Here is a 16064-nt window from a genome sequence, read left to right as displayed (position 1 = left end):
GCCAATAGAGGGCGGTGAACCAGCGAGGGAGGAGTAATAACCATCTTCATTGGCTTTATAAAAAGCCTTGTAATAGTTTAGTTGTGAAAACACTGAATGCCTTGCCTATGCCATCGTGCATAAAACATTGTGTGTGACTCCGTATTTCCTGATGGTAATCATATGCATCATATTCGACGATTGTTTCTGCAACACTTTAACTCTGTTCCTGTAGATACAAGATGAAAAATTGGCTTGGTGGCTTAGAAACGAACGGGTTAAAACACCTGGTTTATAGCCAATATGTTGCCATAATAGAAAACATGAACATATATAAACAAAGGACAAGGGCTGAAATTAACCCTTTGGCTAATGCAGCAAGCAATTGCATATAAATAATAGCCATACTTGTACCTTTGATCCTTAGATCACCGGCTTGAATAAACCGTTCGGTAATGAAATTGATAATTCAATCTTTCTGAGAAGTCAATGCCTTTGAATACTTAATGATCATCATACCTTGGTGGCCTTGTTGTCAAATAAACAAGCCAGCGAAAAAGATCATGCTAATTATTTGTGGAATTGAGACAAAAAACTAAAAAGCAAATAACAGGTAACAAGTATGATTTACCCTTATATTTAAAGGTTGGTGGCTTCTGATTCGAATACGATCAGTAAAGCGGACCAAAGGGGTTAAGCTAAGGTTCAAATATGACCATATAGCCCCCAGTGGCTTTGGCGTTGTGCCGATCAAGAGGGTACCGATAGCTATGTTCTCTTTGGTTCGAATACGACCTATGTTTGAACACGAAGCCCCCAAATGACCTCGAGAGGTTTTTAGTGACCCTGATTCGAATACGATCCAAGTCGGACCCAAAAGGGGTTAAGCTATGATTCGGATACGATCAAGAAGCCCCCAAGTGGGTTTGGCCTTGAGCCGATCAAGAGGGTTATGACAGCTATGTTCTCTTTGGTTCGAATATGACCTATGTTTCAACAGGAAGCCCCCAAGTGACCATGATATTGCAGCTAGATTCTAATACGATCATAAGTTGGACCAAAAAAGGTTAGACTTGATTCAAATATGATCAGCTCCTTAATATTCATTTGAAAATAAAAAAATGACAAAGATGCATAATCTTTGAAAAGAAAGAGACCAATGGTCTTACTTAATTGCTTATCATGGTATATACAATGTTAAAGTAAGTACATGAAGAGAGCCAGTGGCTCAGGTGTAGTATGGCCGAAGTTGAGCAATGTTCCACGGCCGGCGGGTCTCCTCCTCCGACTTACGTGAGTCTTTGTGCTCTCGAACGTCAATGAGGTAATACGACCCGTTGTTTAAGTTTTTGCTGACCACAAAAGTTCCTTCCCAAGGTGGGATAACTTGTGTGCATCTGACATATCCTGGATGAGCCGGAGCACCAGGTCGCCTTCTTGAAAAGTCCTGGACTTAACCCAGCAGTTGTGATAATGGTGCAGATCCTGTTGGTAAATTGCTGACCAAGCCGTTGCTAAGTCTATTTATTCATCTAACAAGTCAAGTGCATCCTGTCTGGCTTGTTCATTATTAGCTTCAATATAAGCCGCCACGCGGGGCGAGTCATGACGGATGTCACTAGGCAACACTGCTTCTGCTCCATACACCATGAAAAAAGGTGTGTAACCCGTAGACCTGTTAGGCGTGGTGTTGATACTCCACAACACCGAGGGTAATTCCTCTACCCAACAACCTGGTGTTCGATGTAAGGGAACCATAAGCCGGGGCTTGAGACCTTTTAAAATTTCCTGATTTGCCCTCTCAGCTTGACCATTGGATTGAGGATGAGCTACGGAAGAAACATCAAGCCGGATATGCTCACATTGACAAAATTCCTCCATGGCCCCTTGGGATAGATTAGTGCCATTGTCCGTGATAATGCTGTGTGGAAAACCAAAGCAGAAGATCACCTTTTTCATAAATTGAACCGCCGTGGCCGCATCACACTTACTCACCGGTTCTGCCTCAACCCATTTTGTGAATTTATCAACTACCACTAAAAGATGTGTCTTTTTATCCTTAGACCTTTTCAAAGGCCCCACCATGTCAAGCCCCCAGCCCGCAAACGGCCAAGTGATTGGAATCATCCGGAGCTCTTGAGCCGGAACATGTGCTCGTCGTGCAAATTTTTGACATCCATCACATTTGCTGACCAGATCCTCTACATCAGTGTGAGCCGTCAACCAGTAAAAACCGTGACGAAAAGCTTTGGCCACTAGAGATTTTGGCCCGGCATCATGACCACAATTGCCTTCATGGATCTCACGAAGTATTTCTTGGTCTTCTTCAGGGGAAACACACTATTGAAACGCTCCAAAGACGCTGTGATGGTATAGTTCTCCTTCCGAAATCGTCATTAACTTAGACCGCCGGGTTATCTGTCGAGCCAGGGTCTCATCTGCTGGCAACTCTCCCTTGGTCATGTAAGCCAAGAACGACACTGTCCAATCTGGGATGACATGAAGAGCCACCACCAACTGCACCTCCGGGTCAGGAACAGCTAAATCTTCTTCTATGGGCAACTTGACAGACGAGTTATGCAAAACACCCAAAAAGGTGTTAGGTGGTACCGGCTTACGCTGAGACCCCAACCGGCTTAAAGCATCAGCCGCTTCGTTCTTCCTACGATCAATGTGCTCCACCTGATAACCTTTAAAATGCCCTAAAATAGCATCAACCTCCCGGCAATAAGCCGCCATGAGAGGATCCTTGGAATCCCACTTGCCTGATACCTATCGAGCAACTAAATCTGAGTCGCCAAGACATCTGACCCAGCTCAAACTCATCTCTTTTGCCACTCGAAGACCATGGAGCAAGGCCTCATACTCTGCTGCGTTGTTAGTGCAAGGAAACATCAGCCATAACACATAACAAAACTTGTCACCTCGAGGAGAGGTTAAAACAACTCCAGCCCCGAGCCTTCCAACTGTCTGGACCCATCAAAATGAATAGTTCAATACGTGTTGTCTGGTTTCTCCTCTGGCATCTGCATCTCTGTCCAGTCATTAATGAAGTCAACTAGTGCTTGAGACTTGATCGCAGTATGTGGTACATACTTCAACCCGTGGGACCCAAGCTCAATGGCCCACTTGGAAACTCGTCCAGTAGCTTCTCTGTTTTGAATGATACCCCCCAAAGGAGCAGAGCTAATCACCGTGATTGGATGACCTTGAAAATACTGTTTAAGCTTCTGGCTCGCCATGAACACCCCATACACGAGATTCTGTCAATGTGGATATCGTTGCTTGGATTCAATTAGCACCTCACTGACATAGTAAACCGGCCGTTGAACCGGATGCTCCTTGCTAGCCTCCTTGCGCTCCACCACAATAGCCACACAAACAGCTCGTGAGTTAGCGGCCACATATAACAGTAGCGGCTCTTTCTCAACTGGAGCAGCTAGGACCGGCGGCTCAGCAAGCTGTGTTTTTAGATCTTCAAAAGCAGAGTTTGCAGTATCGCTCCAAACAAAATCATCTATTTTCTTCATCATCTAATACAGAGGCATTTCCTTCTCCCCTAGCCAGCTTATGAACCGGCTCAAAGCAGCAACCCGACCCGCCAGTCGTTGAACGTCATTGATGCATGTTGGTTTGGCCAGGGATGTAATTGCCCTGATTTTCTCCGGGTTAGCTTCAATACCTCGGTTAGACACCAAAAAACCCAAGGGCTTGCCGGCTGGGACTCCAAAAACACACTTGGCCGGGTTAAGCATCATTTTGTATACCCGGAGATTATCGAAAGTCTCTATTAGATCTGCGACCAAGGTTTCCTCTTTCCTGGATTTTACCACTATATCATCCACATAAGCATGAACATTACGCCCAATTTGATCGTGAAGACAATTCTGCACACACATCATTGGTAAGTCGCCTGAGCACTCTTAAGCCCAAAAGGCATAGACACATAGCAGAAAGCTCCAAAAGGAGTGATAAAAGTCGTCTTCTCCTGATCTTTGACTGCCATCTTGATCTGATGATAACCAGAATAAGCATCCAAGAAACTAAAACGTGCGCAACCCATCGTAGCATCAATAATCTGATCAATACGAGGGAGGGAAAAAGGATCAGCCGGACAAGCCTTGTTTAGATCGGTGTAATCCACACACATACGCCAGCTGCCATTCTTTTTTAGTACAAGCACCGGGTTGGCTAACCACTCTGGGTGAAATACTTCTACAATGAACCCAGGTGCCAAAAGTTGGGCCACCTCTTCTCCACTGGCCTTGCGCCTTTCTTCATTGAACCATCGGAGAAACTGTCTGACCGGTTGAAACTTTGGATCAATATTGAGAGTGTGCTTAGCGAGTTCCCTCGGGACACCCGGCATGTCTGAAGGTTTCCATGCGAAGATGTCCCGGTTCTCATGGATGAACTTGATGAGCGCGCTTTCCTATTTTGGATCCAAGTTTGCACTGATGATGAACTGCTTGGATGAGTCGCCAGGCACAAAGTCAACCATTTTGGTGTCATCAGCTGATTTGAACTTCAACACCGGCTCATGCTCTGTTGTTGGTTTCTTTAGTGACGTCATGTCTGCCGGGTCAACATGATCCTTGTAAAACTTTAACTCCTCTGTTGCACAGACAGATTCAGCATAGGCAGCATCACCTTCTTCACACTCCAAAGCTATTTTTCGGCTCCCATGTACTATAATTGTGCCCTTATAACCCGGCATCTTAAGCTGCAAATACACATAACACGGCCGAGCCATGAATTTGGCATAAGCCGGCCGTCCAAACAGAGCATGATACGGGCTTTTGATCTTAACCACCTCAAAGGTTAATTTTTCTGCTCTGGAGTCATACTCATCCCCAAAGGCAACTTCTAGTTCAATCTTACCCACTGGGTATGTCGACTTGCCAGGAACTACACCGTGAAAGATAGTGTTGGATTGTTTAAGACTCTTATCAGTCAATCCAATCCGGCGGAATGTCTCATAGTAGAGGATGTTGATGCTGCTGCCTCCATCCATGAGTACCTTAGTGAATTTGTATCCACCAACTTGAGGCACCACTATCAAGGCCAAGTGACCCGGATTATCGACCCGGGTGGGTGATCCTCTCTACTCCACACAATAGATGCTCTGACCAACATAAGTAACATGGAATCGCCGGCTCAATGGCATTGACGGCCGTCTTGTGAAGCTTCTGGTCTCTCTTACATAAGCTAGTAGTGAATACATGGTATTGCCCACTATTCAGCTACTTCGGGTTGCTCTGATATTCGGACTGTTGCTGCTGATTACCTTGGTCGGGTTGTGGATTATATTCTCCTTGGTTACCAGGATGGCCCTAACCGTGGAATCCTCCTCCACCTAAGCCGGTGCCCGGGCCTTGGAAACCGCCTCCACCTGAGCCGCCACCTGGGCCGTGACCTCCATCAAACGCGTTTGAATTTTTAAACGCCTTCATGATCGTACAATCTTTCCATAGGTGGGTGGCTGGCTTCTCCCGGGTGTCATGCCTTGGACAAGGCTCATTTAGTAATTGCGCAAGGGTGGGACCTGACCCGCCCGACCGAGGGGGTTGTCTGCCCTTGTGCCGTTGATTTCCGCCTGTGCATTGGTGTTAGCAACAAACTCATCAGCCTTATGTTTATTACCTCTTTGATTTGTCGAGTTATGCTGGTGACCCTTGCTGTTGCCATTTTTCTTTCCCTTCGTTGTCTTTTCTTCATCAGACACTGGGTCTTTGGTACTATCTGAATCATCATACTTGACGAGAGCCGCCATCAACTGACCCATGTCATTGCAGTCACGCTTGAGCCACCCTAGCTTCTGCTTCAAAGGTTCAAAACGGCAATTTTTCTCCAACATTAAGACTGCTGAGCCGGCATCCATCTTATCAGATGAATGTATTATCTCCTTGACTCGGCGCACCCAATGGGTTGTGGATTCACCATCCTCTTGCTTGCAATTGTTCAGGTCCACAATCAACATGGGCTGCTTACACATGTCTTTGAAGTTCTGGATGAACCGGGCCTTTAACTCCGCCCATGAGCCGATGGAACTAGGTGGCAATCCCTTCAACCAAGTGCGGGTTGTCCCATCCAACATCATGGTGAAATACTTGGCCATTGCTGCGTCACTGACCTCCAACAACTCCATAGCCATCTCGTAACTCTCAATCCAAGCCCCCGGCTGTAAGTCAGCCATGTAATTAGGCACTTTACGAAGCCCCTTAAAATCCGTTGGCAAACGCTCATTACGTATGGCTGGCACCAAGCAAGGGACGTCTCCGGTTCTTGTGGCCACTCCTGCGTCGACCGACGTTGCTGGATAAGCCGAAAAAGTTTGATGAGCCGCCTGATCTGCTGCCATTTGCATTGCTCGTTCCGCCTCTTGTCGAATCCTCTCCTGATCCGGCAAGTTAAGGGCTCCAGCCCGCATCGGCTCATGCCTGTGTGGCCGGTTGTGGCGTTGAGCATTGCTGGACATGTCTGCGGATTCCATATGCCTACTGTAGCTCAGGCTCCGGCTTGGGCGAGGAGTTGAATGGATCCTGTCTCGACTATAGGAGTACGCATCCTGTTGTGCCATAGCTGTTTGAAGACGTTCTCTTACCCTCCGCGTTTCAACTACCGCCGATGAGTCACCTTCCATCGGGAGAGCCGCCAGACGAGCCAATGCTGCGATGAGGTTTTCCAAGGGGTTGGAGAAGTGACCCGGCGGCGTTGGGACGTAGTGAGGCGGGGCAGTAATTATACGAGGTAGATCCATGGCACGCGGCTGGACCGGTGCGCCGGGTGTTGTGATCCGGGGTGCCTCCGGCGGGTTGCTTCCCCCAGCCCCGGGTGTATGGAATAGGTTCCTAGGATCAAGCGTCAGAGGTAGACGTGACTGAGTTTTCTGATGCCTCGTCCTCATGACCTCGTTTGACGTGTTAAGATCCACCGAGAGCCGGAAGGTCTCTGCTTGAAGCTACTGAGCATGAACATCCAAAGTCACCCGCTCTGCTGCCATCCTGACTTCCTCTGCAGCTAGATTTTCCATAGCTTGTACCATCTCTTCATGTACGCATGCCACCTCTGCGTCGTGCTAGTCTTTATCCACCGGTTCTACCACATTGGTCAATAGAGTTGTCAGTTTATCCATGGGGTCCATTAGAATCTGAGCCGGAGGGCGCGCGGGGTCTCCTGACCCGGCGGCAGCCGACCCGGTAGCTGTTGTTGCCGCTGCTGTAGAGTTTTGCCCGGGCTGTGTCCCTGCCATGAAGACTCCGGCCCAATTTGGCGGCTCAAGAGGATCCAGAATACTGCTGCCATCGGAACAGCCCCCGAGCATGCCGTCCTGCAGCTGGTACAAAGAGTTTGTCTCGCCCGTTGACGATGCAGTGTCAGAACAGACGGCCGTCTCACCGCCCTCCACCGATCCTTCAGAGTACTCACCGCCGTGGATGTAGCCTACGAAGGCATGCTTCATGACAGATTGAACACGGGTGGTCCTTGCACGCTGAGCCATTTCGATGAGGTTGGTGTACACGTCCGGCTCAGGGCCTGACTCGCCGATCCGGCTGATGAAGACGTGAATTCAAACGAAGGGGACCCGGTACCCGTACTCAATTGAGCCGGCCTCGGGGCCCCAGCCTTCGTCGTCGATGTAGAGCTTGCCGCCACGACTCCTGGTCATCCGACCCATAGTGTATCCCTTGAGCCCTTCGAAGTTGCCCTTCAAGAACTCAAATCCACCGTGCGCTGGCCCCACGGTGGGTGCCAACTGTCGTGGAATTGTCACGGCATATGTCCTAGAGAAAGGACTTAGTCGTAGGTCCATCGCAACTAGGAAGCTTAAAGGGGTTAATCGGGACAAAGAACACGAGAGGTTTTATACTACTTCGGCCCCTTACGATGAAGGTAAAAGCCTACGTCTAGTTGTGTTGGTATTGCTGAGTTTTCGATCACCAAGAGGCTCAACTCACCGGCTTGGTTGTCGATCTCTTGTTTCTTGCCCTAAGCCACCACCGGGTCATCCCCTTATATACACGGGTTGACGCCTGGTGGCCTACAGAGTCCCGGCCGGCTCATAATCGTGCCCGGCTTGGTGACTTCCTTTTCATGCCTTTCTTTACAAGTCTTTCCTTACATACAGCGGATTATAATATCAGGCTTTAAGCCGCCTCCAGGCCTTTGGGCCTTCTATAAGATTTAATAAATTATCATCTTGCATGCTTATTGGGCTTCTAGTGTAACCCGCCATTGGGGCTGACCCGACCCCTTTTGGGCGGGTCCTAACTGATAGTTATATCCCCAACAAAAGTGGAAAATCATCGTAGCAAGAAAAATAAGTTTCTATGATCTGATCGTGGAGGAGAATATTTGAGTTACGAGTTTGGTCTTCATTTGAAACAATGCGGAATAGTTTCGCAACTCACGCCACCTGGAACACCACAGCATAATGGTGTGTCCGAACATTGTAACCGCACTTTATTAGATATGGTGCTATCTATGATGTCTCTTACTGATTTACGGTTATGCTTTAGAGACGGCTTCATTCACGTTAAATAGGGCACCATCAAAATCCGTTGAGACGACACCTTATGAACTGTGGTTTGGCAAGAAACCCAAGTTGTCGTTTCTTAAAGTTTGTGGCTGTGATACTTATGTGAAAAAGCTTCAACCTGATAAGCTTGAACCCAAATCAGAGAAATATGTCTTCACAGGATACCCAAAGGAGACTATTGGGTACACCTTCTATCACAGATCCGAAGGCAAGATATTCGTTGCTAAGAATGGATCCTTTCTAGAGAAGGAGTTTCTCTCGCAAGAAGTGAGTGGGAGGAAAGTAGAACTTGATGAGGTAACTGTACCTGCTCCCTTATTGGAAAGTAGTTCATCACAGGAACCAGTTCCAGTGATACCTACACCAGTAATTAAGGAAGCTAATGATGATGATCATGAAACTTCTGATTAAGTTACTACCGAACCTCGTAGGTCAACCAGAGTAAGATTTGCACCAGAGTGGTACGGTAATCCTGTTCTGGAGGTCATGTTGCTTGACCATGACGAACCTACGAACTATGAGGAAGCAATGATGAGCCCAGATTCCGCAAAATGGCTTGAGGCCATGAAATCTGAGATGGGATCCATGTATGAGAACAAAGTGTGGACATTCGTTCCCTTGCCCGATGATCGTCAATCCATAGAGAATAAATGGATCTTCAAGAAGAAGACTGAAGTTGACGGTAATGTTACTGTCTACAAAGCTCGACTTGTTGCAAAAGGTTTTGGACAAGTTCAAGGAGTTGACTACGATGAGACCTTCTCACCCGTAGCGATGCTTAAGTCCATCCGAATCATGTTAGCAATTGCCACATTTTATGATTATTAAATTTGGCAAATGGATGTCAAAACTGCATTCCTTAATGGATATCTTAAAGAAGAGTTGTATATGATGCAACCAGAAGGTTTTGTCGATCCAAATGGTGCTAACAAAGTGTGTAAGCTCTAGAGATCCATTTATGGACTGGTGCAAGCATCTCGGAGTTGGAATATACGCTTTGATAGTGTTATCAAAGCATATTGTTTTATATAGATTTTGGAGAATCCTGTATTTACAAGAAAGTGAGTGGGAGTTGTGTAGCATTTCTGATGTTATATGTGGATGACATATTGTTGATTGGAAATGATACTGAATTTCTGAATAGCATAAAAGGATACTTGAATAAGAATTTTTCAATGAAAGACCTTGGTGAAGCTGCTTATATATTGGGCATCAAAATCTTTAGAGATAGATCAAGACACTTAATTGGACTTTCACAAAGCACATACCTTGATAAAGTTTTGAAGAAGTTCAAAATGGATCAAGCAAAGAAATGGTTCTTGCCTATGTTACAAGGTGTGAAATTGAGTCAGACTCAATGCCCGACCACTGCATAAGATAGAGAGAAAATGAAAGTCATTCCCTATGCTTCAGCCATAGGTTCTATCATGTATGCAATACTGTGTACCAGACCTAATGTGTTCCTTGCTATTAGTTTAGCAGGGATGTACCAAAGTAATCCAGGAGTGGATCATTGGATATCGGTTAAGAACATCCTGAAATACCTGAAAAGGACTAAGGATATGTTTCTCGTTTATGGAGGTGACAAAGAGCTCGTCATAAACAGTTACGTCGATGCAAGCTTTGACACTGATCCGGATGACTCTAAGTCACAAACCAGATACATATTTTTATTGAATGGTGGAGCTGTCAGTTGGTGCGGTTCCAAGTAGAGTGTCGTGGCAGGATCTATGTGTGAAGCGGAATACATAGCTGCTTCGGAAGCAGCAAATGAAGGAGTCAATAATCTAATTCACATCGCTATGTGATTAACACCCAAAGAGTGATCATGTTTTGCTTGTGAGAGAAGTTTAGTCAACGGGTCTGCCACATTCAGAGCCATATGTATTTTGTAAATTTTCTATCTCTATAATGCTCTGCACTGAGCTACTCTATCTAATCGCTCCCACTTTCAATATGTATCTAGATCGAGACTTAGGGTCATCTACATCGGTGTCAAAGCTTGCATCGACGTAAATCTTTACGACGAACTCTTTGTCACCTCCATAACCGAGAAATATTTCCTTATTCCACTAAGGATAATTTTGAGTGTTGTTTAATGATCCATGAAGGAAATATGCCCTAGAGGCAATAATAAAGTTGTTATTTATATTTCCTTATATCATGATAAATGTTTATTATTCATGCTAGAATTGTATTAACCGGAAACTTAGTACATGTGTGAATACATAGACAAAATGAATGTCACTAGTATGCCTCTACTTGACAAGCTCGTCAATCAAAGATGGTTAAGTTTCCTAGCCATGTACATGAGTTGTCATTTGATTAACGGGATCATGTCATTAGAGAATGATCTGATTGACTTGACCCATCCGTTAGCTTAGCACGATGATCGTTTAGTTTGTTGCTATTGCTTTCTTCATAACTTATACATGTTCCTATGACTACGAGATTATGCAACTCCCGAATACCGGAGGAACACTTAGTGTGCTATCAAATGTCACAACGTAACTGGGTGATTATAAAGATGCTCTACAGGTGTCTACAATGGTGTTTGTTGAGTTGGCATAGATCGAGATTAGGATTTGTCACTCCAATTGTCGGAGAGGTATCTCTGGGCCCTCTCGGTAATGCACATCACTATAAGCCTTGCAAGCAATGTGACTAATGAGTTAGTTACGAGATGATGCATTACGAAACGAGTAAAGAGACTTGCCGGTAACGAGATTGAACTAGGTATTGAGATACCGACAATTGAATCTCGGGCAAGTAACATACCGACGACAAAAGGAACAACATATGTTGTTATGCGGTTTGACCGATAAAGATGTTCGTAGAATATGTAGGAACCAATATGAGCATCCAGGTTCCGCTATTGGTTATTGACCGGAGATGAGTCTCGGTCTTGTCTACATAGTTCTCGAACCCATAGGGTCCGCACGCTTAATGTTCGATGATGATCGGTATTATGAGGTTATGTGTTTTGATGTACCGAAGGTTGTTGAGAGTCCCGGATGTGATCACGGACATGATGAGGAGTCTCGAAATGGTTGAGACATAAAGATCAATATATTGGAAGCCTATGTTTGGACATCAGAATGGTTCCGGGTGAGTTCGCGCATTTACCGGAGTACCGAGGGGTTACCGGAATCCCCCGGGGAGTGTATGGGCCTTATTGGGCCGTAGTAAGAGAGAGGAGGTGGCGGCCAAGGTGGAGGGCGCATGATATGTCTCCAACGTATCTATAATTTTTTATTGTTCCATGCTATTATATTATATGTTTTGGATGTTAATGGGCTTTATTAAGCACTTTTATATTATTTTTGGGACTAACCTACTAACCCAAGGTGCAGTGCAAATTGCTGTTTTTTTGCCTATTTCAGTGTTTCGCGGAAAAAGAATATCAAACGGAATCCAAACGGAATGAAACCTTCGGGAGAGTTATTTTTCGCACAAACATCATCCAGAGGACTTGGAGTGGACGTCAAGAAATCAACGAGGAGGCCACGAGGCAGGGGGGAGCACCTACCCCCCTGGGCGCGCCCTCCACCCTCGTGGGCCCCTCGTGGCTCCACCGACCTACTTCTTCCTCCTATATATATCCATATACCCCGAAAACATCCAGGAGCACCACGAAACCCTATTTCCACCACCGCAACCTTCTGTACCCCAGAGATCCCATCTTGGGGCATTTTCCGGAGCTTCGCCGGAGGGGGAATCGATCACGGAGGACTTCTACATCAACACCATAGCCTCTTCGATGATGTGTGAGTAGTTTACCTTAGACCTTCGGGTCCATAGTTATTAGCTAGATGGCTTCTCGCTCTCTTTGGATCTCAATACAAAGTTCTCCTCGATCTTCTTGGAGATCTATTCGATGTAACTCTTTTTACGGTGTGTTTGTCGAGATCCGATGAATTGTGGGTTTATGATCAAGATCATGTATGAACAATATTTGATTCTTCTCTGAAATCTTTTATGTATGATTGGTTATCTTTGCAAGTCTCTTCGAATTATCAGTTTGGTGTGGCCTACTAGATTGATCTTTCTTGCAATGGGAGAAGTGCTTAGCTTTGGGTTCAATCTTGCGGTGTCCTTTCCCAGTGACAGCAGGGGCAGCAAGGCACGTATTGTATTGTTGCCATCGAGGATAAAAAGATGGGGTTTATATCATATTGCTTGAGTTTATCCCTCTACATCATGTCATCTTGCGTAATGTGTAACTCTTTTCTTATGAACTTAATACTCTAGATGCATGCTGCATAGCGGTCGATGTGTCGAGTAATAGTAGTAGTTGCAGAATCATTTCGGTCTACTTGTCGCGGACGTGATGCCTATATACATGATCATGCCTAGATATTATCATAATCTTTGTGAAATTCACGACTTTACTTGTTGCTCTAAGAACCCTAAAAAACACCTTCCCTACTATGATATCGAACAAATTAAGAATTTGTCGTTTTTAAGGGTGCTCATGAAGTTGCTTCTTTGATTGAAAAGTATGATATTACTCTCTACAAATTTGAAAATTCCGACATACTTAAATATTGCTATGAAAACTATGCTCACAATGCCTATGTTAAGGAATTTATTGAGAGAATGACCGTTGCTTTGGAAGAAAATAATGATATGCATGAATCTATAGATAATTATGATTTCGGTGATTTTACTGAAATATCCCTTGATGAACATGATGCTTACTATTCCTATAGCCATGATGCCAGTATTTATGGAGGTGAATTTTCTATAGTTCCTTATGTTAAACACGAGATTATTGCTATTGCACCCATACTTGATAGTTCCTTGAATCAAAAGCATGATTGTAGTGATTTTACTATAAATTCTATTGATGTCAATTGTGCTAATAATATGCAAAACCCTAAGCTTGGGGATGCTAGTTTTGCTATGTCTACAACTTGTTGCAATGATCATGATTGGGGTGATTCTTCTTATGATCTTGAAAATTTATTTAAGCCCAATGATGAATATGAGATTGATAATAGTGTTTGCAATAATATTGAAAGTGGGTTTCGAGAGGTCATGACTTTAGTTAATGATAATCCCACTATTTTGGAAGAGTGTCAACTTCGTATGCATGTGGATTGTGTTGAGAATATGTTATGTGATAGCTATTTTGTTGAATTTTCTTATGATCCTACATGTAGTTATTACGAGAGAGGAAAATATGGTTGTAGAAATTTTCATGTTACAAAAGTACCTCTTGTTGTGTTGAGATTGCTATCGTCTCTTTCTTCTTCCTTGAATATGCTAGTTTTTGCTTGTCTTGATAATTTATTTGCCTATAATATGCCTATGCATAGGAAGTATGTTAGACTTAGATGTGTTTTTCATATGCTATGTGATGCTCTCTTTGTGCTTCAATTCTTGTCTTTCATGTGAGCATCATCGAAATTATCAATGCCTAGCTAGGGCCGTTAAACGATAGCGCTTGTTGGGAGGCAACCCAATTTTATTCTTGTTTCATGTTTTTTGTTCCTGTTTAGTAATAAATAATTCATATAGCTTCTGTTTAGATGTGGTTTTACGCTTTTAATTAGTGTTTGTGCCAAGTAGAACCTTTGGGAAGACTTGGGGAAAGTCTTTGCGATCTTGCTGTAAAAAACAGAAACTTTAGCGCTCACGAGATTTGCTGCTATTTTTTACTGGAGAGCGCGACTAGGTTGATTATTTTTTCAGATGATTAACAGATAAATTCCTCACGTCCAGCAATTTATTTTAGAATTTTTGGCGTTACAGAAGTATTCTAAACCTACAGATTACTACAGATTGTTCTGTTTTTGACAGATTCTGTTTTTCGTGTGTTGTTTGCCTATTTTGATTAATCTATGACTAGTATCGGAGGTTATGAACCATAGAGAAGTTGGAATACAGTAAGTTTAACACCAATATAAATAAATAATGAGTTAATTACAGTACCTTAAGTGCTGGTTTGTTTTCTTATACTAACGGAGCTCATGAGATTTTCTGTTCAAGTTTTGTGTTGTGAAGTTTTCAAGTTTTGGGTAAAGATTTGATGGATTATGGAATAAGGAGTGGCAAGAGCCTAATCTTGGCGATGCCCAAGGCACCCCAAGGTAAAATTCAAGGAAAACCAAAAGCCTAAGCTTGGGGATGCCCTGGAAGGTATCCCCTCTTTCGTCTTCTTCTATCGGCAACTTTACTTGAGGCTATATTTTTATTCACCACATGATATGTGTTTTGCTTGGAGGGTCTTGTATGATTTGAGTCTTTGCTTTTTAATTTACCACAATAATCCTTGTTGTACGCACCTTTTGGGAGAGACACACATGATTTGGAATTTATTAGAATACTCTATGTGCTTCACTTATATCTTTTGAGCTAGATAATTTTGCTCTAGTGCTTCACTTATATCTTTTAGAGCACGGTGGTGGTTTTATTTTATAGAAATTATTGTTCTCTCATGCTTCACTTATATTATTTGAGTGTCCTTTAGAACAGCATGGTAACTTTCTTTGGTTATGAAATTAGTCCTGATATGATAGCCATCCAAGATGGGTATAATAAAAACTATCATAAAAAGTGCATTGAATACTATGAGAAGTTTGATACTTGATGGTTGTTTTGAGATATGAAGATGGTGATATTAGAGTCATGCTAGTTGAGTAGTTCTGAATTTGAGAAATACTTGTGTTGAAGTTTGTGATTCCCGTAGCATGCACGTATGGTGAACCATTATGTGATGAAGTCGGAGCATGATTTATTTATTGATTGTCTTCCTTATGAGTGGCCGTCGGGGACGAGCGATGGTATTTTACTACCAATCTATCCCCCTAGGAGCATGCGCGTAGTACTTTGTTTCGATAACTAATAAATTTTTCCAATAAGTATGTGAGTTCTTTATGACTAATGTTGAGTCCATGGATTATACGTACTCTCACCCTTCCACCATTGCTAGCCTCTCTAGTACCGCACAACTTTCGCCGGTACCTTAAACCCACCATATACCTTCCTCAAAACTGCCACCATACCTACCTATTATGGCATTTCCATAGCCATTCCAAGATATATTGCCATGCAACTTTCCACCGTTCTGTTATTATGACACGCTTCATCATTTTCATATTGCTTTGCATGATCATGTAGTTGACATCGTGTTTGTGGCAAAGCCACCGTTCATAATTCTTTCATACATGTCACTCATGATTCATTGCATATCACGGTACACCTCTAGAGGCATTCACATAGAGTCATATTTTGTTCTAAGTATTGAGTTGTAAGTAAATAAAACTGTGATGGTCATCATTATTAGAGCATTGTCCCATGTGAGGAAAGGATTATGGAGACTATGATTCCCCCACAAGTCGGGATGAGACTCCGGACAAAAATAAAAAAAGAAAAGGAAAAGAGGCCATAAAAAGGCCCAAATAAAAAAGAGAAATGAGAGAAAAAGAGAGAAGGGACAGTGTTACTATCCTTTTTCCACACTTGTGCTTCAAAGTAGCACCATGATCTTCATGATAGAGAGTCTCCTATGTTGTCACCTTCATATACTAGTGGGAATTTT

The sequence above is a fragment of the Triticum aestivum genome, chromosome 7A, assembly GCF_018294505.1.
Source record: "Triticum aestivum cultivar Chinese Spring chromosome 7A, IWGSC CS RefSeq v2.1, whole genome shotgun sequence".
Taxonomy (NCBI): Eukaryota; Viridiplantae; Streptophyta; class Magnoliopsida; order Poales; family Poaceae; genus Triticum; species Triticum aestivum.
This window is presented reverse-complemented; position numbering follows the sequence as displayed.